Source organism: Oryctolagus cuniculus, chromosome 1 (assembly GCF_051225735.1).
Source record: "Oryctolagus cuniculus isolate XC-2025 breed Fujian yellow rabbit chromosome 1, ASM5122573v1, whole genome shotgun sequence".
Lineage (NCBI taxonomy): Eukaryota > Metazoa > Chordata > Mammalia > Lagomorpha > Leporidae > Oryctolagus > Oryctolagus cuniculus.
Window position 1 is genome coordinate 71,872,012 of NC_142867.1, and position 26,901 is coordinate 71,898,912.

Genomic DNA, 26,901 nt, shown 5'->3' on the forward strand with positions numbered 1-26,901 from the left:
TTCTGTGTATAAAAAGTGCCTTGGATTTCTTGCTAGAACTTTATGTCCCTAGATCCCATGCCATGGACCCCTGTAGACTCTCAGTACTTGAGCTGTGGATCCAGAGAACCAACACTGTAAACAGGCACACAGGAATGGTCTACAGTAAATGTTTCCAAACAGTATCGTGGGTGACACTGGTGTGGGTGGACTGGCTTTGACATTAAACAGGCAGAATTCGAATCCTTGCTTCTCTATTGGTTGGGTGATGTTGAGCAATTTCATAGTTTCAGTTTGCCAGCTAGTCTATGGGGCTAACCATGGACACTTCACAGAGCCATGAGGAGACCATAGTGAAACACATCACGCATATGTAAAACATCTGGCCTTAGCTGATGTTGTCTTCCTGCCTGTTTCTCTAACTTGAAGTCCTAAGAGACGAGTAAGCAAAATGACTTATGCAACTGGGGCAAAATGAGTGTTGCTTTCTCTTCCTCTCTTTCCTTGAGACCAGCGTCCCCTGTTCCCACGATGTCCCTATTAAGAGCATCCTGCCTCAATTCACAAGAAATTAAAAAAAAAAAAAATTCTCATTTGGGTGAACTAGTTGCAGCTGGAAACACAACGGCAGGAACAAGGTACTATATATGCTCAATGTTGATTAGCAGCACTGAAACTCATTATTCTGATCAGACAGAAGCAATTTACAATCATCTTTAAGCAAATTCACATCATTTTCATAATTGACTTGCAGGAGCTTTGACACAACAGCTTGTTTTAGCTGTCAATCACTGTCAAGGGATAGAAGAGGCAGAGGTCCTTCTGGAGAAGAAAACAAAAGCACAGTTTCTGTCCACAGTGGACCGAATGTGGGATAGGGGCCTGCATATGGAACATACGGCTACGCATCCTTCTTTGGTTGCTATTTCTCAGATCTTAGGAAAGAATCTTTTTCAGGTGGATTAAAGGGCCAGAGAATGTGAAATTCTGTGAAAGAAATATGCTGTAAAAGTAACAGGTTTGAGTTATAGCTGAGGTCTCTCTGAGCCTTGGAAGTTTTTGTTAATTTTAACCCTTGTATAACTTCTCTTCTATTTGCTAACTATAGTGAAAATTTTTGCATTACAATTTTATCACTTTTCTTGAATAATTATATATTTTGTGTGATCTCAGAGATATTGTACACTCAGTGAATACATAAAGGAAAGGTAGTATATAGGGCTTAAATGTTTTCTGTTACAAATAGGAGTAAGAATATTCAACATTTGTGAACTTGCTATGATATTTACTTATGAATGAAAACACTTATGCAAATGGCCTTGAAAGAAAAATCTAATGATAAAAACAAAACAGAAAATCAAAATAACAAATAATTTATATGAAATAAATGCTAATTCTCACTTTAATAGTATGCTTCTCAGTAAAATGACATTAATAATACCACCGCAGCAAATTTTCATGTAAACTATGAGATAATAAATGTAAAGGTATTTTGAAAACTGCAAAGTTGTTAACATTGTACAATGTATTAGAAAAGTAAGGATCATAATAACCATGTTTAGTTGTCTTTTAATTTTGAAAACTTTGCAGTTTAACTTGAAATTTTTTTTAAATACAGAAACCCAATATGGGAAAATATAGTGATTAAATCACATAATGCATGTGATGTGTCAATAGGGTCCTTTCCATGTAATGGGTTCTCAATATATAATATTTATGGTATTTTTTAAAACTCAAGGTAAACATAAGGAGGGTTAGGCCATCCCCAGTACAAACACTGGGAAGGCTACTGCACATCTTGGAGAATGCACTTCACATTAATCTGTAGGAAAGTGAAACAAGAAAGTCCCGAAAGCATTGTGCTGCTTGTCCTGCCTACATATGCATGGACCACCTAATGAAAGTGGGAAAGAATAACTTCAGACCACTACCTAAGACAGAACTCAGTGTTGTAAGGATAGAACCCAACAATCCACTGCCACCTATCAGTTTTCAGAAGTGGAAAGGCCTAGTAAGGATCACCTTTGTTAGGAAAAACAAGATACTGCTGCATTTAAATCAAGTTCAGTGTAACAGCTCTTTGAAAAAAACTACAGAATTCACTGTTTGGTCCATAATATTGTAATACTAGACGATTTCAGCACAACAGATAAAATACAGCAAATCCTAATCAGTACAATTTTTAGTGATGAAAGGGCCTGTACCATGGACCTAGATGATTTATCAGACTGCTACATGGACTCAATGCAGACAGTACCCACTTTCACTAGGTATTTGGAAAATAGAATATTTCACAGTCAAGAAAAGAAACAAACTATACATTTTTTAGTATTTGAGAAGGAGCTGTTTATCCTCTGGGACATTAATTGCATGATCTTTTTTTTAAGTTTTTTTAACTTTTATTTAATGAATATAAATTTCCGCATGATCATTTTTAATATTATTGTCATTTATTATTCTGAATCTTTAAGATGGTCAGTTCTAAAAAGAAGGAGACAGATTGCAGTGATGCACACCATGCCATTTTCTCCTTTGGGCTGTAAGAAATGAAAGGTCGCTTTCTTTCTGTACAGCAGAGTCATTAACCATGTTTCTACAGAAATTGTACAGAAGACTAGGTGATTCAGAAAGAAAACACGGTGGATGGCAGTTCCATGAGGACACAAATCATCATTCTTCATTCTGGTCATTTACCCTGAGGGTCAGCTGCAGAGCTTTGTACATAGGAAGTCTTCACTTCTGTTTGAGAATGCACAAATGAAATCAGCTTTCTAAAGTTCAGGTCACTGTGTAACTTGCTTTGACATCCTGTTGGTCTTCATGTTTGACCATTGTTTATCACAGTTTAATACGTTGATTTTAATGTATTTGTCAGCATCTCTGAATATGTGGTAAAGGCCAAAAGGACAGGAGTTTTTATTTTATTTCCTTCCCTCTTTCTCAGGACCAACTCAATGATAGTTGCCTATACTTATGTTCCTTTGTTAATAATCTATCTTTTCTTTCTCATACATTCTTAGAGTTTACTAAATTCCCTGACTATTGAACCTTCATTGTATTGTGTATATGTGTGTACATGCATGTGGACACTTGTTAACACTATGCAGAATGCTCGGAACTTTCAGTCCATAGGCTCATGTGTTTTCTAAGTTCTGAATAAGTCCTGGCAATTGTTTCTTTATATATTGAATATCCTATATAATTTCTTTTTATTTGTTCTTTCTAAAGTCTGTTTTTTATTTTTTTATTCCTCCCCCACAGAAACCTTTTTATTTAAGGAATACAACTTTCATGCATTTCATGAGTACAACTTTAGGAATATAGTGATTCTTCCCACAATACCTGCCCTCCCACCCACATTCCCACCCCTCCTCCTGCTCCCTCTCTCATTCCCAGTGCCATTCTCCACTAAGATCCATTTTCAATTAACTTTATACACTGAAGACCAACTCTATACTAAGTAAAGTGTTCAACAATATGCACGGGGGAAAAAACCCCAAACTGTTCCTACACAGTCAAGACAAGGTCTGTTCAATGTCATTGCATCTTGAAGAAGTTAATTTCGCTTCTTTCTTTTTTCTTTTTTTTTTTAGAAACTTAATTAACTTTAAAGAAGCACCTAAGAATGATACATCTTTTGTGAGCACTTAGACATAGTTATAATATAACTCATTGAGGGCAGAGGTCTTGCATGGGAGGTCCTGCACAGTGACTTTTGTTAATTTAACAATTAACACTCTTATGTATGACATCAGTGATCACCTGAGACTCTCGATATGAGCTGCCTAGGCTATGGAAGCCTTTTGAATCCACAGACTCCATCAGTATTTAGGCAAGACCATAAGCAAAATGTAAGTTCTCTCCTCCCTTCAGAGAAAAGTACATCCTTCTTTGTGGTCCGAGGTCCTATATATGGGACAATTCTTGCCACAATGTCTTGGCTTTCCATGCCTAAAATGCTCTTGTGGGCTTTTCAGTCTGACCAGTATGCCTTAAAGGCTGATTCTGAAGTCAGAACACTATTCCAAGTGATTGTCATTACATGGGTCTGCTGTGTTTGTTGAACTCATAATCGATGGATGCAGAAATTCTAGGTGTCCTCTAAAGTGCTTATTTTTCTTTCATTCTTTCCATTTTCCCCTTTTGTATTCTTATCTTCAAGAATCCTTAACCAAGTCTTGCAGACCACTAAGTCACTACTTAGCTGAATCAAGTCCACTTTTTAGTCATCTATTATTTTGAAGTTGTCATATTTTTCATTTCCAAGACATCTATTTTTATTGCATAAATGACTCATTGTTAAATTCATATCCAACTGTTCTGATATTATACAGATGAATTCATAATTACTATTATAAATCTGATAATACTCAATATAGTTATTTCTTTCACTTACTTACATTTTAAATCTTGTCACATTCATCTTCTCTGAATTTTGTATTATTCATTCTGCTTATTCAGTATTTTCCCTCTTCAATTATATATCAATATTTGAAGATGCTTAACCTCCTACTTGAAAAATAAATCTCCCATGACTACCCATTACACTTTGTCCAACCACATTGCTCCTCATGATTTCCAAAGCCTGCATGCCACACTACATTCATTCCATTCTCGTTTATTCCCCATTGTCAATTATCTAATAGTCATGGATAGAATGATCCTTTGTTATTATTTTACTTGACTTTCTTGCACATTAATCACTGTTGACAACTTTCCTTTCTCAGATGCTATATTGTTTTATTCTGATATCCCTCTGGATCCTCCTTAGTTTTATCTGCATGCTGTATTCATTAATTCAGCTGCTGTATGTTCGGACTACTCAGGGTTTTCTCTTATTCGTACCCTCCATTTTTCTGACAGGATCTAAATTATGCACCAGATTTGATGAATTCCAATATGTACATGAATTCTGTGTTTTGACACCAAAGACAGAACTCTCCCATGAGCTCTTGGTGTCTATCTACTTCCTATATTATAGCTTGGCACAAACATACGTTCTGGCTCAACAAAGGAGAAATCTAAAGGCATTTCTTTTTCTCATTGCTGAAATCCCCTCCAGCACTGCTATCATTTGAGTGATTGTGTTGCCTACAAATTTGTATAATGAAATTCTACCCCCTAAAATGATGAGATTAGGAAGCAGAGCCATTTAGGTGATGATTAGGTACCCTTATAGCATACATCCCAGACAGCTATCTTGAGGACATTAGGAGGCACGTCTATGAACTGGCAAACAGGCCGTCACCAGACACGAAATCCATCAGCAACTTGACCTTGGATGTCCCAATCCTCAGAACTCTGAGGAATAAATGTACATTGTTTATAAGGCACATAGGCTATAGTATTGGGTTAAGTAGCCCAACAGAACTATAATAACCACCAATGCTTATCATCTTTACCTATAAATCTCTCTTGAATCCTCCAATTTTCCTGTATTTTCTACTTTTTTTCTAGTTTTTCATTATTTCTCACTTGGATTGCTATAGTATTTTCCTAATTAATGCCTCTCTCCATTTTGTCCTCTATAATCTGTTCTCCACATTTTAGCCAGTGATATATTAGCAAAATATGTCACAGTCATTCCTTTATTTAAATATAAGAGTTTCCATTGTTCTTTGAGTCAACCCAAAATCTTGAAAGTAATTATTAAGATCCTTGACAGTTTGGCCCTAACTCTATTAGACTTGTTCAACAATGTTTTCTCATTTCAATCTGACCTCTGTCCACAATAGCTTTGTTTAGTCTTTAAATTCTTATCTTTCCCTTGTGTCAGTATGCCTTCACATCTTTCCCTCGCCTGGAATTTTCTTCCCAGTCTTCCACTCCCACTTAAAGCCTACAATCCATCATGACTCTGCGTAAACACAATAGGTGTGGACTAACCTTTCCTCACTCCTAGACTTCTCAGAGCCTCTTCATACGCACTCTCATGTCACAGCATGTGAGAACTTCTTTATATGGCATTTATTGCAGTTTACATTCCACTGTTTGTAGGATTAATGGATTGATGACCATGTACACATCTGGACTATGATCTGCTTTTGGTTCACCCTTTGGAGTAGGTACAAAGTCCTCATCTCTTTAATAAATGAAAATATTTGAATGAAATATTTGATAGGTTCAGTTTTTGCTATAGTGGTTGATACCTTATAGTATTTGTCTGCTACCACAAATCACTTTTAGTTTTTGGATGAACAAGAAGATATTTTAGGATCTTTATGTATACTACCTGTAAAATAATGATACATCAAAACTGAGTAAATTAAGAGAATATTCAATAAAGGTTTACAAAGGTATGAGATCAATATCTGGAAATCACAAGAGATGGTAACAGTAATTAACTCCTATCTCATATCTCCCCTAAGTTTCTTACCTGTGCTCTTCATTTGCTAAATCCAAACTGGAGGCCAGAGGAAAAGACAGTCTGTTTTTACAGTTTGTACCAACCAGCTTCCTTCCCTAGGCAAAGAGAAAACATAGGAAGAATGGATTTCAAGGAAGAAATGAAAATATCTAGTACATTGTTCAAGTTGATGCATGTTTTTAAATTTTTTTTTTTCAGTAAAATGCTGTAGTGGCCTCTATCTATTCCCTAAAATGTAATTATATTTTTGTGTGGACTCCTGCACAAAACTGAAAAATATTAAGAAATACAAATGGGCAAAGAACCTGAATAGGCATTCCTTAAAAGAAGACATATGAATGATCAGTATATATGTATGTGTATATATATATATATACACTAATATATATATATACATATATATATATGGAAAATTACTCAACATCATTTATCATTAGAGAAATCTAAACTTTAACTCAAATTACCTCATGCATGTCAGAATTGTTAATATCAAAAAGATTAAAGGAAAACATGTGTTGGAAAGCATATGAAGCAAATGGAATTCCTGCACTGTGATTATAAGAATATAAATTAATACAACCATTATGAAAAACTGTACAGCAATTTTTGAAAAAAAACTAAAAATAATATTATCATACCATATAGCAATCTCACTACTGGAGATATAGTTAAAATATTTTAAATGGGGCTTAGCTGTGGTGTGGAAAGTTAAGATGCTTCCTGCAGTGCCTGCATCCCGTATTGACGTGGTTCAAGTCCTGGCTGCTCCACTTCTGATCTATCTCCCTGCTAATGCACCTGGGTAAGCAGCAGAGGATGGCCCAAGTCCTTTGGCCCCTGCCACCCATGTAAGAGACCCAGAGGAAGTTCCTGGTCCCCAGTTTTGTCATGGCCCAGTCGCTGCTATCAGGTCATTTGGGGAGTGAATCAGCAGATGGAGGATCTCTGTCCCTCCCTCTCTTTCTCTCTTCCTATCTCTCTGGATATCTTCCTTTTAAATAAATAAAACTAAATCTTAAAAATATTTTTGAATGAATATGTCATAAAGATATACGAATTCAATATTTAATGTGAGAATTATTCATAATAACAAATTTATGGAATTAAATTGTGTCCACAACAGATGAATAGATAGAGAAAATGTGATACAAATAAACAGATGAATACTATTCAACCTTTTAAAAATGGTAATCCTATCATCTATAAGAATATGGAGTAGCCCAGAGGACATTATATTAAGTGAAATAATCCAGATACAGAGAGAAAAATATCATACGATCTTAGTTACATGTGGAGTCCAAAAAGTCAGCCTCATCCAAGTAGACATCAACATGGTGATAGAGGCTGGTGGCTGGGTAAAAATGAGAAAATGTTGGTCAAAGAGAACTCTGTTTCAGTTAGGAGGATTAATAGTAAGTAACCGAGGTGCTGGATAGATTAGTTATCATGATTAACTCATTCTGCACTGTATATATGTATACCATAGCACCATTTTGTACCCCATGAATATGCACAAATGCAATTTGTCAATAATGAATACAAATTGATAATAATTTCAAAGGCTGATTTTGCTTTGGATATTGCCTTATCTAGCTACATATTTGAACTTTTCTTTTTTAATCTATCCAGTGGCAGCTCATTTCAACATGATGTATTTCTGACTTTATATTCTTCAATTCCTGTTTTATTCGATAATGTATTTGATCCATAATGGTTTATTTGCCATTTATGAAGCAGTTATTAGAGTTTGTGGACTATCCTAAGTACTTCAGAATTGTTTTGTTTTTAAGCCTTGCAACACCCTGATCAGCAGATCTGTATTGATTAATGCCACAGTTAATGTCTAATCAGCATGTCTATGCTTTTGCAATTTGACTTTTCTGTCCAGAAATGGAGACTGTTTCTTTACCTTCTTAAAACTGTATTATTCACATACCTTACTTTGAAAAGCAGAATGTGATGGAACAGATACTGCATGTTCTGTATTCTAGGCTGCAAAAGTCCCTGAAACAACTTCCTTTACATTCTTGAAATGTTAGCCTTAGAACACGAAATAAGGAAGTCAGTCTAGAGCTATGTGAAGACAAGAGTCTGTGCAGGGTAGGTCTTGGAACTTCCCCTGATAGCCAGCACACATGGTCAGATTTGTGAGTGAGTGAGCTTAGGTCTCCCAACCCAGCTCACACTGAGCAAAATATAGTTACATGAGTGAGCCTAGGCAAATCCACCAGCACAGTATCACAACTTATCACAACACTGAGGCAAATAATAACTCATTTTTATTTTAAGTCATCAAGTTATGAAGTGATTTTCATAGAACAAAGGCTAATTTAAACAACAGGGACTATAAAGTTTTTCATCATGTAAATGAGGAGGATGAGACAGGCAAATAGTCAACATACTGTATGAAATTGTATACATAGTTGTGCTAGATGACAGAGCTTGAATTTGAATCCAGTCCTTTCAGAATCCAAAGTCCATTCCTGAAATGCAATGACATAATGCCTCTCTATCTTATTTTCCTATACTTCAAATATTTGAGGATGCAAATATTCATTTTCTACTTCCTTTACACTTTCCCTCATCCAGCACATTCTCTGTTTGCAACCACATGGTGTGCATTTCCATTTGAAGACAAAAAGATTTTTCTCAATGTAAGCAGTTCTAGTTAAATAAGACTATACAAGAGCTGGCCTGCCACCTGTTTGCTTTGTTGATGTTTAAATAGTTGATAATAAATCAAGAAATGAGTTATATTTCATGAAACCTGAAGATTTTATTAAATGAAATTTCAGTGAACATAAATAAAATTTATGAGAATAAAGTCACACTCATGTGTTTATGTATCACCAAAGGAAGCTTTCTCACTGCAACAAGAGTTGAGTAATTGTGACAAAGAACTTACCACTCACAAAGCTGAGATTATGTACTATCTGGCTCCTTTCAGAAGGGTTTATTAAGCTTTGAAATAGGGCAGCTTCACTTGGGATGTACCACGTCTCCTACTCCACATTGACTTATATAAACTGTATGGGTTGTAACTGTATGATCTTTACCAATAAAGTAATCTTTCCTACTTACTTTTTTAAAGCCATCACTCTTCCAAAGAAATCTCATGTTTTGATGTATTAATATCCTTTGTTGCTTTTATTGATCCTTCAAACTGAATTTACATCGGTGCCATTAAATTTCATCTTAAGAGATTCAGACGATCTCTCCTGTTTTCAAATGTCTTCTTTTATTTTCATTCTATCTTCCAACATGTCCAACCTTTCTCCCAAGTTAATATTATGCACAAACTTAAGGAACATGATTTCACTGTCTGATGAAGTGAAGAAATAAATGTGCAGAAGAAAAGATTCATCCAACACTAAAAATTTCTCTCCAAAGTATCAATACCCTTCCCTTCATTAAATATCCTTTTTAATAACACCAACATTTTGACCAAATTGTAATACCAAGTCATTATTCAATAATTTGGTTTATTCATTCAACCTACCTATGTTGATTTCCTAGGATGTCCTGGGGATATGATAACAAGCAGAGCATGTAGATTCCCTGCCCATTAGAATTTGCAGCCTGGTTAGTTTTGTAAGCAAGTGATAATACTTGAACTATATGTTGAGTATTGAAATATGATTATAAATAGTAATGACTGTGATGAGTAACAGTGCTTTCAATTATCCTAGTATTACTTGATATTTATGCAATTTCTTGCTGAACTGCCCCTTCTATTCATGAGCAATGGATATGAAAGGAAAAACTGAGGTTAGGATAACATGACTTATTTTTGGTAAATCAGTGCTGGGGCCCAGTGTTCAGTGTTTCCTTGATGTAATAATCTGAACGTTCCATGTGCTTACAAACCTCCTGAGGATCTTGGCACAGTGTAGATTCTGGTTCTTTAGGCCTGGGTTGGAGCCTGAGATTCTATGCTGCTAACAAGCTCTGAAAAGTTGTTTGCTGCTCTTCTACCCAGCTCATTCTGAATAATTAGCCCTCAGTTGGTGGTCACAACCCAGATTTTTTCATGATCAGCTACTGTCCTAAAAGGACATACTGTTTCAGAGAGGCCCTCCAGAAATGTTTTAGCAGAGAGAGGCCAGAAGCAGAGTCAATAATCAAAGGCTCCCATGTCAGACACACATGAATTTACACAAGGACAGACCTTCCCTTTGAAAACTGTGAGCTCAGCCTGCATCCTCAATTCATTCTCCCTTAGTTTCCTCATTACTAACATAATTTGCGATGGTGTTGCTGAGAATATGGACCCAAAAACTTGGCAGGCATTAAACAAATGTTGTATTTTATTTTGGTTATTAAAAGAGGAATATAACAGAGATGTACTTGGAAAAGATTAATCCGATAGGAAGATGTGGTTTGATTTCAAGAGAGAAGGAACCAACAGCACTTGAATGAATTAGATGCCTCTTCTGTTCCAGTATTTTGTACAGATGGACTCTGAGTTAGAAACTGTGTTAGAAACTGGGGACATAAAGTTGAACCAGGCATAGTTTTCAAAGATTTTCTTGAGGGAGATGCATCCGCAAACAGTCCATGGACTCCAAGGCGCTTCTGGATCATTGATTTTTTAGAAAAAACAGCGACTGTGATGGGGAGATGAAATTTAAGATAATAGTAAAGGAAACGTATTATAAGAAAAAATGATTAAAAAAGTGATTATGATAGTTCTGTGGTTTCAAAACCAGCGACACTTATGGTTTCATTAACAGAAATTTTTAAATGCCAAAAAAAAAAAAAATAGGTAAGAAAGGGATCAAACTGAGTTTTCTTTTGTGCACAGTGAAATGAGATGTTGGGTCTCTCAGTGGAGATAAATTATAAGCCATTTTATAATAGAATCACCATGGGTAGCAATAAGTGTAATTGAAGTTCATTCACAGAATTCAGGGAAAACTAACATGCACTTTCTGGTTGTTTTTGTAACAATATAATTTGGATCACTTATTTCTGTATCTACTGTTCTTTTGCAGATGTACGGAAAGACATATATGTTTATGTTTGATGTTTACCCTACATCAGCAGTTTCAAAAAATTACTACTTTGTTTCTACTCTATTAATGATAGTCTGAATTTAGAAAGCTTGGTAGTTGTTTACAAGGAAGTTCAGAAGGAGAAATTCGTGCATGGTTTCTGAATATTGTGAGAACATTTTTCTCAAAATGTGTTACTGGAAATGACAATTAGCTGATACAGGGAAACTGATGCACTTCCATACATTAAGTCACAGTAAAACAAATATCCAGATCAATGCATTTTAGATTCTAGCATAAAGGTGATTTTATTAACCTATAAAAAGTTTCACACAATTCGCATTTGCTACCCACGAATTCTCAGTACAATTTTCAGAACAAGACAAAAAGAAGCTTCCATATTTGGATTCTTTAGAGAAATATAGTGAGTAAGAAGGAAATATGGACTTATAATCTCTCAAACAACTAGAGGGACCAAGTACCTGGAAAATTTATATAAATGCCTGCTATAAACCACAATGTACTAGGAACCTTCCCATATAGTTTGCTTCTCTCTCACAATAAGCTCATGCATTGAGTACTATATCATCCCTGTTATTTTGCAAATGAGATAATGCAGTAAAATAGAGTTAAGTAATCTTTTCAAGATTGTTTGTGGGATTGCCTCCATCTCTACCACTTATTTCTTTCCCTTCATAACAGCCACAATTTCTGTATAGGGATCGATGTGATTTAAGGTAAACAGAATTCATTCCTAGACCCATAAGTGAAACCAACCTAGGTATTTAAGTACCCATAGAATTTGGTTAAAGGATGAGCATGTTATCCAAGGTGTTTCAGAGAACCTAAGAATTTGTGCTGTAAATGCTAAAGCAATGTCCTTCTGCCATACTGGTCGTGCACAAGCGATGTGGCCGACAGCATTTTAGGATCAACTATTCTGTAAACTAAGTGAGAGGAAGGAGGATGGATACTTGGTTAAGCTGCTGCATCCAGCCTTGCTGATTTGGGGGTTGGAGGGATTCCAGACTTTTCAGATACTTGAGCACAAAAATTACCTCCTTTATTTAGTTAAGTTTAATTCGTCCACTTTCAAGAACAAACTTTCTGGACCAGTGCTGTGAGATAGTGGGTTAAGCTACCATTTAGGGATGCCAGCATCTCATTTTAAGTACTGAATTGTGTCCCAGCTTGTCTGCTTCCAATTCAGCTTCCTGCTAATGTGCTTGGGATGGTATGAGAAGATGGTTTACATACTTGGGCCCCTACCATTAATGTGGGAAACCAATATAGAGTTCCTGGATTCTGGCTTCATGCTGGTCCAAACCAAGCTGTTGGAACAATTTGAGGAGTGAACCATCAGATGGAAAAATTCTGTCTCTTCCCCTCTCTATCACTCTGATTTTCGAATAAATAAATATATTCTAAAAAAGCATTTCAACTGTTGCAGAAGTCCCATAGAGATCGTCTTTCCAACCTAGGATTTTTATAGTTTTATGCTTTATAATATAACTATTCCATGGCATTAATGAATCCAAATGGAAAATATTACAATTATCTTATAAAATCGTATATGGTTTGTTGAAAAAAAAAAAAAAAACTCTGTATATAGTGTCCAGTTAGTGGCTTTAATTCATAATACATTTTAAATGTATATTTCAGAAAGCCAGTTGATTATTGTACAATGTAACACTATGTTGTAAATCTAATTTCTGTTACTTTCTAATCATTCAATAGCCATTTACTGAGTACCAGATAACATGTCTTAAGGTGCTAAGGTTGTAAACGTAAGTAACTATTCGTTGTCTTCAACTAGCTTTATTGTAGTCTGTTCTCTGCTGTTATAGCAGAATACAATAGACTTCTTAATGTAAAATGAACAGAAAATTATTTGGTAGACAGTTTTGGAGGCTAGATGTCCCAGAGCACAAAGTTGGTATCTGGTGAGGGCCTTCGTGTTGGGTCATGACATGGTACAAGGACAAGAGAGCATGTACAAGGCAAAGAGAGGAAGTCAGATTGAACTCATCCTTTTTATCAGGAACTCACTCTCACAAGAGCATTAATCTACTCATAAGGGCAGAGCCTTCATGATTTGATGACCTCTTAAAATTCACATCTCATAGGACTGCTCCAAGGACAAATTTCTATGTGAATTTAGGAGGGGCATTAAAATCATAGTAAGTACACAATCTGAGCGGATAGGGTTGGACTTAAGAGGTGATAGATGTTCTGTCTGAAGTTATCATAGGATACATTGGAAACACATAGACGTTAATCACTTTAACTGGTGGTGCAGAATCAAGGTGAGAAAGACTTTTCATGGAAGAGAAGACCTTAAAAACAATTCTGAAATGAATGCAGAACCAGTAGGAACAAGAGAACTGGATTCACTCTATACCAGTGCTCCAAATGCAGTGCAGGATTGCAAAGAGGAAGGAGTAGCCCATGTCCTGGTGGATATAGAAGCATGAAAACTGCTGTATTGGGAAGAGAGGGAAGCCCTGGGCTTCAGGGACACTCAACCAAATGCAAAATGCAAAAGGCCAAAGTTATTGCAATTTACATGTTTCTATTTTGAGACCCCCCCCCACACCTTTTAACCCATATGGTTTTGATAATTATTTTTAAATGGAAATTCAGATAGCAGCAGGCAGTAAGTATTTGAATTAGGACTTCATATTGAGAGGCTCTATGGGGAATTTGGCAACTTTTATTTCCTCCCAAATAAAGCAGAAGGAAAAGCTGGTATTACTAATCCTAATTGTAGCAGTTTCACTCCCTCTCACTTTGACCATCAGTTCTTAAGGAAGTGGACAAAGAAGGCTGACTGCTCACCCCTTCTTCCATGATTACTCCCTACAAAAATACACACACAATAAGCGTTTGTTGGAGATAGAGTTGGCTTCTATGTAAATAACCACAGGGATTTACAACTCAGGACCCCTGGAAAGTTGGCCATTTTGGCTAGCACATTGGCACTCTGCACAGTGGCTCACTCCTAAGGAAATAGCACAGTGCCTGCCTAATTTTCTCAAGTGTATATGCATTCCTAGTTTACTATAGTGGTTTCCAAATGCTGATCCACAAAGAAGTTTTCATAGGTGTGAAGAAAATAAATTTTAGAATAAAGTATTATGTTTACATGTGTGAGATAGAGGTTGCCAGCTATCCTTTTTTGGGAAAGTTTATGTGTTTAGCTTATACTTTTTTAAATCACAACTCATTATTGAATTGTGTTCATTTGTATCACATTCATTCTATTTACTATGTGGAATTTCCAATAGTTAATAGCTGTGTTTTAACATCATTAATTTCTAAAATATGAAGTTGGAAACCTATGATAAATCTCCATTAAAACAAATTCTTTACTTACCCAGGAAATCCAGGAAACTACAAAGTACTGGTAAAGTACACAAACTGGGCTTGCAAGTCAAGCAGATGCAGTATTAACTCATTGCACGACCACTTAGTAAGTTTGGCTTCAGGCAAAGTATTTAGCTTCTCTGAACCTAAGCTTTTTTGTTTGGAGTTGCAGCAACTGATATTTACTTAATAGGGTCAGTGTGAAAATTAACCAATATATCACATACATAAAATGTTTCAGAGTTAGTTTCCTTCCTCTGTGCTCTCTCCAACTGCTTTAATATCCTGAATGTTCTGAAGGAATCTAAAAACTCAGCCTCAGAGCCTCCAAAATTCTCCCATATGCACGGCTCTCCCCATAAAGAAAGTGGTTATTGCTGTTTATACTCTAATAAATTACAGTTTATACTATCTTCCATACCATCTGTGGTGGCATAGGTAAGCCTTTTTTCTCTTTACTTTCAGCATAAAGGACTGTGTCTGTGTTAGCACAGCTGACCTTTAAATAACTATAAAAATACCAGAAGAAGGAATACAAGCACGTTAATCCTGCAGTATCTTCATTCCCTTCCGGTTCATAGAAAGGATTAAAGACTGAACCTCTGGCTTGGCTGTGCTATGATTCTGACCAAACATGAACCAATGCAAGTGCTCCATTAGATAATAATGTGGACTCCACCTGAAGGAAGTAGGGGTTTCTTTAGGTCTATTGTAGTGAAAGTAGAGAAAAAAAAAGAAATAAACTAAACAAATACTAAGGTCACAGATAGAAAAAATCTTCTTGCTTGAACACCTTCTTACACACACATTAGTAGCAACTGGGAATTCCTTACTCGAATTAAATTGATTCTGCTGCCTCCCATCATGTAATGACTGACAGTTTATTTGTCCTATAGGCATTATGCAAGAGGTGACAGCTGACTAAAGAGAACAGGACTCATTTAAAAATGTTGCTTTAGATAAACAAATAAATGAAAACAAATTCAAGATAAATGATCATAGAATTGCCTTTACCAAGACATTACCTAACAGTAACATGAGAAACAGTAATTAGAATCAATATAGGGTTTTAAAGAGGGTTAGAAAGACCCATGTAATTAGGACAATTAATGACATTGTCTAAATAGAACCTGAAGAGGTCAACTAATTAATTTATCTTAATGTGTACAATAATGAATAAAGCTCCAGATTGCAAATACAGTGGATTTAGTAAAGGCAATCTTCTAAAAGTATGTTGTTCAGCGATCAACCTGAAAGCCACCCACACAGCACAAATTGGCATTAGTTCAAGCACTTGATGAAAAAAAAAATCCCAAACAAAGCAAATTGCCTATAACATTAAAATAGAAACTTTAGAGCAAAGGAGATTTAAAATCTTATAAAGTAGTCTGACTCATTTCTCCATAAACAAACTTACTATAATATCCCCAGAGTTAAGAGTAGGGGGAGAAGAGTAAGTAGTTTTCAGTACATTGCACTGTGAATTTGAATCCTACCACTGAGTTTTATTGACTGACTTGATTTTGATAAATAACTTAATTTCTCTAAATATCTTTTCTCTGTAAGGCAAAATGGAGATAATTATGTGTACTCGATAAGTTTGTTTTAATGTGTGTGTGTGTGTATGAGGGAGAGAGGTGGAGAGAGATAGAGAGAGAGAGAGAGAGAGAGAGAGAGAAAGAAAGAAAAAGAAAGAAAGAAAGAAAGAAAGAAAGAGAGGAAGGAAGGAAGGAAGGAAGGAAGGAAGGAAGGAAGGAAGGAAGGAAGGAAGGAAGGAAGGAAATCTTTCATTAACTGGTTCACTCCCCATATGGCCACAACCACAGGGATGGACCAGGCGGAAGCCAGGGGCCAGGAACTCCATTTGCTTCTGTCATATGAATGGCAGGGACCCAAGCCCTTTCACCATAATTTGTTGCCATACCAGGAGCATTAGAAGAGAGCTAGGTTAGAAGTGGAGTAGTCAGCGGGCGCCGCTCCACCTGAGGCACTGGCACACCAGGTTCTAGTCCCAGTCGGGGCACCGGATTCTGTCCTGGTTGCTCCTCTTCCAGGCCAGCTCTCTGCTGTGGCTCGGGAAGGCAGTGGAGGATGGCCCAAGTGCTTGGGCCCTGCACCCGCATGGGAGACCAGGATGAAGCACCTGGCTCCTGGCTTCAGATCAGTGTGGTGCACTGGCCACAGCAGCCATTAGAGGGTGAACCAATGGAAAGGAAGACCTTTCTCTCTGTCTCTCTCTCTCACTGTCCATTCTGCCTGTCAAAAAAAAAAAAAAAAAAAAAAAAAAAGAAGTGTACTGAACTCACATTTTATTTTTGCCCAGTGTATGGTGAAAGAGGGGTTTCCTACATCACAGTCTCACACCTGCCCTGGTGTATAGACATGTCAGCTTTACCCACCATACCTTCTTCCAATTTTCAGAAATCAATGTATTTCAAGCAATCTGCGGCTTAACTCATGTGAAAATAATAGAGTGACTGCTGGATTGTTTTAATGAATTTAGACTGGATAGACTTTGCCTGTTCAATAAATCCAGCAAAACCTCCTTGCATGCTTTATAGCCAGGAAGGAGGCTGAGTTTGTCCCCCTATTCTATTCTCCATAATATTCTCACATAATAGACTCATGTCTCAAGGTCAAATTTTACATTATGTTCTTATGCATAACTACCTAAATAATAATGATAGTATGCTGGCTTAGAAAATATTTCTAAAATTTCTTCTTTCAGATGATAATTATAGCAACAGATTGATGACATTGAGAATAGCATTGCAACAGTAGTTGGGGCAGGTGCATTGATGATGGTGATGTTGGGAGTAGGGATTAGGGCAGTGGTGAAGGAGGTTGTAGTATTGATGACGATGATATTGATAATGGTCCTCATGTGACTTATGATGTTCTAGACTTCCCTGGTTTATAGTATTTACCAATTTTCCAGTGGTAAATACCCTAGCATATCCTTTCTTTTAGATATGTTCTTTTAGATACTAATAAGTCAGTGAATAATGAGCTAAGAAGAAATTTCAGCACTCATTTCTCATGAGCTGGAATGGTACAGTTCAAGAATACCACTAGAATGGAAGTGGTAGCAGCAGTGATTGTGTCGGGAGTGATGATGATGGTAGAGATGGTGGTGATGGTGATAACTGTTGCAGTGGTAATGATGATGGCGATAGTAGTAGTAGTGATGATATCAGTGGTATTAATGATTGTGGTAGCAGTGATAACTGATGATGTCATTGGTGGTGGTTATGGAGGTTATAGTGGTCATTTTTGCATAAACTCTTCTAACATTCAAAATAATTTTGCCTGAATAACATCTGTTTGGATAACAATATTGCATCTCTCTATAGATCAAAAAGCTGGCCACGAGCAACAGTAAAGCACAGTGGTAAGAACTAGGCCTTAGAGTCAGGTAACTCTGCTTTAGAATTCTTGTCCTGTTCTCTTCATAGCTATATAGCTGTGCATAATTATAAACTAGTACAATTTTTAGAATTGCAATGAGAATATTAATATATTGCAATTATTTTAAATTGCATGAAATTTTAAGAGGGAATATAAGTAAATGACATAAACATTTTTAATAACAGGAAAATAGATTCCAATATGCTAAGATTTCTGTTAAGTAGAAGGTTTCTATTTCCTTATTGTTCTTCTGTTGTTTTATTTTTCTCTATTAGGTACCTTGATGAACACTCAACAGATAAGTATTGGATCCTAAGAACTGAGGAGAATTCACTAGCTTTGGGTAACAGAAGAATTTTGCTTGCCTTGAACAGACCTTTGGAAAAGTTGCTAAAAGAAAGAGAAGAGCCAACAAAATGATATTTGGTAACAACAATGTGGTGACTGAAATAAGAGCCATTCAAAGGAATCTTGTCCTAATCCCCAGAACGTGTAAATGCTATTTCAAATAAAAAAGGGGTGGGGGGAATGAGAAGATCTTCAAAGATGTGGTTAATTTAAGGAAGTCACTCCAAGAAGATCATCCTGGATTTTCTGCATAGGCCTTAAGTCATCATGAATATGTTTATGAGAGGAAGGCAAAGAAATATTAGATATGTGCAGGAGAGAAAAGGCATTGTAAAGATATAGGCAGATTGGAGGGTTGTGGCCACAAGCACAGCAATTTAAGCTGTTATAAAAAATGTAAAACAGCAAGGAACGAATTTTCCTTAGAACACTTGGAGGAAATTTGGCCCTGTGGACTCACTGATGTGGGTCTAGTGATACTAGTGCAGGATTTATGGCTTCAAGAGCCATAAGATAATACATAACTTCTGTTTTTAAGTCACCAATTTGTGACAATTTGTTTCAACCCCCCATGGAAAATGAATAAAAATTGAAATTTCTCCATTTCACAAACACATTTTAGGAATAGAATATCTAATACAAATTTTAACATTGTCTTCATTTCTACTCACTATTAATCCCATTTCAGCATACTTCTAACAAAAGCAAATACATAGAAATTCAAGAAAACTTTTGCAGTCTATTGTGCCTATAAATTATTTAGTCAAGTGGATTTAAATTTCTGTCTTATATTCAAAATAATGCTAAAATTCTTACCAAGAACAAGGACTATTATCACAGGAATGATATCCTGGAAACACAGAGGCCATGGAGATCTAAGAAGAGTGAATTTGAAGAAACTTTGTAAGAAACTACTTGGTTTTCTATAGTCATCAATAATTTGGGTGGTAGAGTATATGTCTGGGGCTTAGGGCCCAGGACAAGCAGATTCACATTTTGACAGGTCAGAGAACAACTCAGAGCTGTTTGTGGGTTTGACTCTCCAGTACTCACAGTGACCATGAGAAATGCACCAAGAGCAGCCACTAGCCGCAGACAGCATTGGGACCACTGGAGCTATGCAACACTTGTGTCTATGGCAGTGGTCAAAAACACACACAGAGGAATCTATACACATCCACACATAGCCACATACAACCACACAGCCACCCACAGCTACATTTGCCAACAACCACACCTAGCCATGTCCTCCAGTTGCTTAGATGGGTTTACAGACAAACAATTACATAACACAGGGCAACCAGCCAAGCAGGTGGGCTTTGGCTTTGTTGATTACCATGACAGTGAGTGCCATAGAGGCACGCACATAAGGGGCCAAAGGCATACATGCATGGGAACTTGATAACTTCACTTTCTGGTGTTCAATTCCTCAACATATGGTCAGAGAAAAAGAAAGCTCTTACATGGAATATGAGAAACTTAACTATCTTTGTTGTGTTAAAACTGACTTAGTCAACTCAGGTTGTCAAAATAAAATACAATAGATTTTGCATCTTACAGTCTTACAGAATAAACATTTGTTCTTACAATTCATGAGACTCGAGAGTCCAAGACCACGGTTCCAGATCTTGGTGAGAGCTCTCTTCTGATTTGAGGAGAGCAGACTTCTTGAAATCTTCATGTGCTAGAGACAGAACTCTGATGTCTCTTTCTTCTCAAAAAGGAACTAATCTTATCTCAAGGCCTTAGTCTTAAAATGTCACCTAAACTTAGTTACTTTGCAAAGGCCTACTAATATCAGAACATTGGGAGTTAAGGCTTCAACAAATGTATTTGGGTGAGGGAAAAACAAATATTCAGTTAATGACATCTTTTTTGTTATTATGTATTTAAGATCATTACGGGTGTTAATAGTAAAGCCAGAGCAAGGAATTATAAACTAGTGACATTGAGGCTAGAATCAGGTGGAGTACATTTTAAATCTGACCACTACCTAATATGGACCATATGCCCTTTGAGAAACAATTTATGCATCAGGGCCTTCACACATAAAATGAAATAATCTTTGCCTAATAAGGTTATAGTGTAGATTAAGATACATAAAGCATGTAAAGTTCTTAGCATCAATAATGTAAGATAATAAATACTCATCAAAATCTAACAATTATGAGTCTTATTATTTGCCTAGGTCTTATTATCTAATTCTGACTAAATCTACTTACTTTACTTATCAATACCTTACAACTAGGATCTGCTCAGGTGTTCATCTAATACTGACATTTTTAAAAATCAAAATTTACTACATGAGGAATGTAGTTAATCCAACAAAGCTAAAGTCAGCAGTGTTGAGGAAGTTTTCAGGTCAAGGAGAAGGAGTAACGTAGCTTGTGTTAGTAGTGGTGACATGACATACATGGTGATAAGTAGTGAAGTCAGAACTGTAGAGGTCCAGAAGTATTTTAGGATAAAGGCAATGAGAGATCTGTAGCAAATGATTCAGATGCATCTGTAAAGTTTGGCTCTGGGTTTCTATTAGCTATATATTATTATGTAGCTAATTAATCAAAATTTGTAGCTCAAAACAACAAACATTCATTTTTTCCACAATTTTTATGGATCATGCATTCAGGAGCTTTTTATGTCAATGGTTTTGGCTTAGGCTCTGTCATGGAATTGCAGTAAAGTTCTTGGCCTTGGCTGTGGACTCCATTTCCACTCACATGGCTATTGGCAGAAGGTTTTAGTTCCTTATCATTTGAGTTTATTTCATAACAGGACAAGTGGTATTCTCAAGAACAAGTTGACATCAAAGAGGAAAGTGGAATCTGTGGTGCCTTTTATTATATAGTTTTGAAAGTGACACATCATCCTTTTCACCACAGTGTTTGCTAGAAGTAATAAGTTGAGTCCATACTTGAAGGGAGAGAAATTAGGCTCTACCACTTGAGGGCAATAAAACCAGATTTGTAGATATATTTTAAAATCAAAATGTCACCCATTTAGGATTATAGAAATTATAAAATTTATAGAATTATAAAAATCCATACTCTGTTACACCAAATCAAGCAAATTGCCTGATCTAGTTAATAATTCTATTCCCCTCCCACTTCTTTATTTCTTTACTCTTCCTATACATTTTCATCTACTTTTCTTTCTTCTTGGCAATGGAGACTTAAATTTCTACCTGTATGTAGAAGATACAAAAGGAGACACAAAAGTACCACAGATGAAGAATAATCATTCACACTGAGAAAATATAAGGACAATGCATACAATTTAGATAACTAGATCTATTATGTTCATGAAACATTCCTAGGATTGAGCACATATTAAAAATCATCATTAGTTATAAGAGTTCCATACTAACTTAACCCAGGAAAACATAAGATGATGTTTTTGTTTGTCCACAAACAGGAAGGCTATCTTCTTACTCTGAGATCACTAGGGAAATAGAACCTATAGGATAGGTGAGTATCCATATAAATATATGAGTAGATTTATTGTAAGGATTGATTTGCAAGATTATCAAGACCAAGAAGTCCTATGATATTCTCTCTGCAAAGTGGAGGATGAGAAAAACTAGTGGTGTAATTTACTCTGAATTTGAAGACCTGTTGACACAGGAGAGCTGATGGTGTAACTCACAGTTCAAAGATGAAGGCTTGAGTACTGGATATGTGCTAGTAAAAGTTCTGCAATATCCAAGAACCAAGGGTATATCTGAAAGTATAAAAGATAGATGACCCAGTTCTATTAAAGAGATAAAATGATGATAGAGATAGAGATAGAGAGAGAGAGAGATAGATAGAGAAAGAGAGAGAGAGAGAGAGAATTTAACCCTCTTCTCCTTGTTGTTCTATTCAGAGGACCCTTTGACGGACTAGATAACTCCCACACACATGAGTGAGAGCAGTTCTCCTTTACTCAGTTTACTGAATGATTCAAATTCCAGTCTCTTCTGGAAACACCCTCACAGACACACTCAGAAACAATGTTTCACCAACTATCTGGGTATCCCTTAACCCTCTCATGCTGACAACTAAAATTAACCAGCACACTCCTTTAATCTGGTTGAAAAGCAACGTCCACTCTTTAGCAAGAGAAACTGTAGACTGCTGTTAAGATGCACTATCGAAATTTCAGTGAAACTGTAGTTATTCTTTCCCTTGAGAACAGTATGAAAATGACTCAGAGCACTATCCAGCTGCATAATCCTGTAGTTCTATGAACCCCTCTAGGTTTCAAACACCTCAGGTTTCAAATCCTGATGAAATTGCCATCAAAATTATATTTGAATCATCTGACAATTCTCTTCTCTCTGATATATACTAGCCAATGCTTTCCTGGTAAATTGAGATGATCCCAGATTACTTACACAGGTAAAGCATTCTAACAAATATCTCTGCCCAGTAGAAATAACCCAGGTAATCCACAAGTCCACTCTTGTTGGGAGTTGGAGAATGAAGGAAAGAAGCACAAGGATTCCTGATGACTGACCAAAGGCCAAGGAGAATTCACAAGTCTTTAGAAGACTATGGGCCTCAGACAACACCGGTAATTACAGATTCTAGTCACTTTTCAAAATTTGAGTGAGCTGACTTCCTGATGATTCTCACAGAAGGCAGCCATCACATTAAGAGGAAACTTGAACTGCAATCCCTCATTTTCTTTCCATTTTTCAGGAAAAAAGCATAATGGAAACTGATAAGAGAGCCAAATCACTGAAATATGAAAATCACAGAATTAGCATTTACCCAAATTCCTCAGCTGAGCCTAGCATGGAAAGAGCTTGTTTTAATCACATCATGTTACTGCTTCACGACCGCGGAGTTTCTTATGAGCTAAAACACTCCTTATAGGCAAAATTAATGGCTCTACCAAAGAATTAGATTAGTGAAGCATAGAGGCTTTGAAGATCTCCAAGAAAAACCTCCTCATCATTTTCAAGTTGTCACCTCATGAAGCAAACTTCTGTGCTAAATCCTTTGGAATTAGTCAATCTAAATGATTATTTCTTTCATGCCTCCTGTTCTGAGACTCAAAATTTCTGCGCTCTTAACACTTTAGCTTTGTTTAAGGGCTGGGACAGTTTGTACGCCTCCTACCATCTCTCCCAAATGACTTAATAAAAGTTAAACAAGGCCCACTGTCTGTAAGATCAGCTATAAGTTAAGTGAATTAGGTCCATGTTCCTTATCTGCAAAGGCTGCTGTCACTATTGGCTTGACGCTGCTACTGTAAATTTCAGAAGTTATGTGGCACTTAGCTTCTCTGCCCCATTTCAGGATTAATTAATTTTAATTCCCATTTGTCTATGTGAAGACATAACATCTCCCTGGGAAAAAATCTTATTTCACTCAATAGCTTTTTTATTCTCATACTATTTGTTGACTACTAAGCACTTGTTGGATTATTATGTAAATTCTCTTGGTTTCATTGAAAGTTAGTTGTTTACTCTGACCCTTGAAATGAAAGCCAGAATAGTGAAGCTGGTGAAAGCTTGGGCAGTCTTTAGGAAACATTAGTTTGGCAGAACTGAAAGAGCAATTATAGCATGTAATCCTTAAGCTTCTAAAGCGATATTGCTGTTTTGAGTAATACATACAAGGACAGATCAGAAAATAATAGAGTTCCAAGGTCTTTTTCCATCACACTTTGGACATCAAACTCCTTCCTCAGAAACATATTCCAATGTTGCTCAAGAATGCCAGGTGTGTTTTACCCCAACTTACGTTTTTTACTCAATCCTACATGGCTGCATGGAAAAATTACCTACTGGTGTTCCATCATGTACTTCCTCCGTCTTTGCTCCCTAACCTTTCTAATCCAATATAATTAATGATTATTCTCTATGGTTAATTTTCAAATTACAAATTTATGTGCCTAAACACATGTATAAAATCAATTTTCATTATACACAGATTCCATACAGTCATCCCTCATTGTCCATTGGAGGTTGGTTCCAATATGCAGATGTTCAAGTCCCTTAATGTACAATGGCACATAAGCAATACAATCATTCAAATCATTTCCAGATACTTATAAGAGCTACTTGATGCAAATGCTATGTGAATACTTGTTATACTATATATTTAGAGAAGAAGAAAAGAAGCCTATATATATATATGCAGTACAAACACAAATTTTTGACCCAGTGTAGGCCCAAATACAGATGCAGAGGACAACTGTATTTGCAAATTTGCTTATCTGCTAAAATTTATTTGTAACCCACGAATCAATATTTGTACTTTTTAAGTCATTCACATGCATGTGTTAAGCATTGAAAACTTTGAGTCATATGGTATTCAAAGTTTCCAGCTAGGAAGGAACAAAGTGATGATCTTTTTGCTTCATGGCTGGCATGTAAATAAGTCTGAATATATATTTAGTGCCAAATTTGGTATCTAGGTGCTTTCTAGTTTGATGTTTCATTGTTTAAAATGGACCCTACGTGGTGTTGAACTGCCGCCAAGTGTTCCTAATTGCAAGAAGGCTGCAGCATGATTCATGGAGAAAATACATGTTGACAAAATTTGTTCAGAAATGAGTTACAATGCTGTTGGCCAAGAGGTCAGTGTAAACAAATCAGTGACATACACACACACCCACACACACATAAGGAGAGAGACATAGATGTATATGTATATATCTATGTATATGCATATATGTAATTGTGTATATATACATACATGTATAGGTATATATTTAATGAAATTTATTTAAATGGGAAACACATAAAATAAGTTTTTAGATTGATCAGCTGAGAAAAAAGGAGACAAGAGACTCACAGGAATTTAACTAACCCTGTACTTCTCCTATGTTCAGTATTACTCATTCAGTGTTTCTGGCTACTTTATAAAATGTAACTATCTAAAATAATGTAAACTAACTGCCTTTGTTACTGACATGAAGTTTATCAGTCATGCAACCATTAGCTTAAGGTGGAGTAGACAAGAGGGATTGACCTGAGAGTCAAGAAGTAGGAACTTTATTTCCAGGCTCATCTTTCTTGATACTCAGGCACCACATTCTATTAAACTGGAAACAACTATATTTAGTGAAATAAACCAGTCCCCAAAAGACAGATGCAATGTGTTTTCCCCGATCTGTGGTAATTAATAGAGTACCTAAAATGTACTGTATAAGAGTGGAATTGGGCCAGCGATGTGGCACAGTGGGTTAACAACCTGGCCTGAAGCGCCAGCATCCTGTATGGGTGCCAGTTCTAGTCCCGGCTGCTCCTCTTCCAATCCAGCTCTCTGCTATGGCCTGGGAAAGCAGTAGAAGATGGCCCAAGTCCTTGGGCCCCTGCACGCACGTGGGAGACCCTGAAGAAACTCCTGGCTCCTGGCTTTGGATCAGCACAGCTACGGCCATTGCAGCCATCTGGGGAGTGAACCAGCGGATGGAAGACCTCTCTCTCTGTTTCTACCTCTCTCTGTAACTCTGTCTTTCAAATAAATAAAATAAATATTTAAAAAAAAAGAGTGGAATTGACATTTGAGGTTCAAAATTCCACTGTTGAGAAAAAGTGTTTTTTTCTTCATACTCTCTGTGGAACTCTTTACTTAGTGTAGGGTTAATATTATGAGTATAAAGTAAACCAAAAACAGATCTTTGTAAAAATTAAGAGTGGGAATAGAAGAAGGAAGGGGAAGAAGAGTGGGAGTGGGGGCGGGAGGCAGGTAGGGTTGGAAGTATCACTATGTTTCTGAATCTGTATGTATGATATACATGCAATTTGTATATCTTAAATAAAATTTAAAAAAGAAATTAAAAAAAACAACATTGAAAAATGAAACAATAGATATACTTAATAGGAAAGAAATTAAGATTTATATTTAATGGTCATTTTCTTTTTCTTCTTACTCCTTTCCTTTAGTGTAGGTAACTATGCTTTAATTTGATTGTATCTATTGCTAATAAAGTATTACTGATTGCATGTGATAATGATTTTTTGGATGTTTTTCATACAAAATGGACTTATTATTCAGAAATACCTGCTAAAATATTTATAAATTGTTATGATATTTGGGATTTTCTACAAAGTTATGCTAAATGAGAAAGTGGTGAAATGACTTGATATTGTTGAAGTTGGTTGACGTATATATGAAGTTCCTCATTGTCTAATCTGTTTTGCATATTTTTGGTATTTTCCTCAATAAAAAGGTCCAGAGATAGAGAATAAAGGAAAAGTATCATTCTGGTATGACAAAATCCAAGTTTGAAGCTTTAAGTGTTTTATTCAGCCCCCACTAGTAACATACCTTATATACCTTATTTTAGAATACATAAAATTGAAAAAAAATTTCAAAGTAGCTGAGATAGTGTCTGTGTTTTGAATATATAGTTCATATTCTTTCAGGTTTTGTAAGCTTTATTATACATGCAGCTTATAACAATAATGAATTAATGTTTTCTATCTCCAATTATTAAATG

At 36.1% G+C, this 26,901-nt stretch overlaps 1 long non-coding RNA gene across 1 annotated transcript in view; it reads right to left on the reverse strand.

The window, feature by feature from the left end:
* Positions 1-6,350: 6,350 nt before the first annotated feature.
* The window catches only part of LOC149128463 (uncharacterized), a 536,236-nt gene continuing 515,685 nt past the window's right edge, over positions 6,351-26,901 (reverse strand). Inside the window, exon 4 of the long non-coding RNA XR_016233158.1 lies at positions 6,351-6,441. This is a non-coding gene — a long non-coding RNA (uncharacterized LOC149128463). The remainder of the gene's footprint in view (positions 6,442-26,901) is intronic.